We start from the raw sequence: 701 nt of genomic DNA, 5'->3' as shown, positions 1-701 counted from the left end.
ATTTAGCTGCCCGGACAGATTAAAAAATATATTCTGAATAAGAGAATCGCTCCTAATGGATATTTCTGGAGGTGAGTAAGTGAAAAATATATTTTAAGATTTGTTTGAATATTATCCGGATATTATTGTAATATGAAACCCGAGTTATTTGTGTATTTCAGGCCAAATGCCAATATATGTTAAAAAAGTGTATATATAGCGTATAACGGTTAATATTCTTTAACGTTTGTTAGGATCCCAAACATTTATGCAGCTTTTACGCGGTTTAACGGATCTGGAACAATATGAGGGGGGTTCTCAGTCTCAAAAACCCAGCAGTCAATCACCATCATCATTTTTTCGCTTATAATTAAACACATACACAACAATATTTATATATAAAAAAAATAGTGTGTACTATTTTAAAAGCTATTTTATGTATTTACAGCCGACATACAGCCAAGAATGATAAATGATTCGTTATGGACATCGGACGCAATTCTCCCGTTCTGTACGAACGTTTTTTCAAACTCCCCGCGAATCGCGGGAACCTCCACCCCCTCACAACATATTCCAGACCCCAACAGGCAACGAACAACTGTGGCCCAAGTACATTGCTCAGATTCAACGCACCCCAAAAATACTGTTGGGCAGGGAACTTGCGGCTTCACAAGCAGGCGCACCAGGGACACGGTATGAGACCATTATACATTTTGTTATTA

This window comes from Oncorhynchus masou, unplaced genomic scaffold (assembly GCF_036934945.1).
Source record: "Oncorhynchus masou masou isolate Uvic2021 unplaced genomic scaffold, UVic_Omas_1.1 unplaced_scaffold_3062, whole genome shotgun sequence".
NCBI classification, from domain to species: domain Eukaryota; kingdom Metazoa; phylum Chordata; class Actinopteri; order Salmoniformes; family Salmonidae; genus Oncorhynchus; species Oncorhynchus masou.
Note: the sequence above shows the minus strand (reverse complement) of the source record.